Here is an 883-nt window from a genome sequence, read left to right as displayed (position 1 = left end):
GGTCAGTAAATGTAGTCATATCCGGTATAATTCTCAGTGAGGAAGCTCTGCCTAGAAGTTAGCCTGTCCGCTTAGTCCACTCTAGTTTGGAGTCATAGATATTGACATGGTTTGGAGTAAACTTTTTAAACAGAATATTCATTGCACTAAAAAAGGATAAATTAGAAATAACTTTGACATTTTGCACGCTGATATAGACGCAAACGTTTTGTATCTTCATTAAAAAGTTGCACAGGTCAATAAAGGCCAAATATTTTTTTTAAAGTTATGGGATGACATTTCTGTTTGATTAAGATTAAAATATGTAATACATGATTTAGATTTTTTTAAACTATAAAATATTTATCTTTTTGTCAGAAGCTGATCTGTAATTTTTGGTTAATATTGTGACAGTGGCAGTTATGAGACATAAAAAAGCCCTTAAACTATGTAGTCTGTTAAAGACATTTCAGATGATTAATCCCTTGCATTATATTTTGCTATTTATTTATATTTATTTGTTTTTATTTTTATTATTTTGTTATTTTATTTATTTATTGTGGATGCTGTTGTTTGGACTTCCTAGTTGATTAAGATGTTGCTATGATTGGTTATTTGTTTCTTTCTGTATGTTCTTATGAGGAATTTTTAAAAAAATCTATCTTTAGTAAAGACATTTTTGTTTGTTTCAACTGGCACCTTTTTATCTATGTTTTACAGTATATCATTTACATAAAGTAGATCTGTGAGAAAGAAATTAGAGTAAAATATTAAAAAGCTCATATGAAATACACCTTTTGTATTAAAATAGATTTTTGTCAATATGGGTAATAATAACGGGTTTCAGTGAGGACATTTCTTTCCTGAAGGTTCTAAATGTAGGTATTTTTTAACATAAGAAATG

Source organism: Danio rerio, chromosome 19 (assembly GCF_052040795.2).
Source record: "Danio rerio strain M-AB ecotype USA chromosome 19, GRCz13ab, whole genome shotgun sequence".
Taxonomy (NCBI): domain Eukaryota; kingdom Metazoa; phylum Chordata; class Actinopteri; order Cypriniformes; family Danionidae; genus Danio; species Danio rerio.
Note: the sequence above shows the minus strand (reverse complement) of the source record.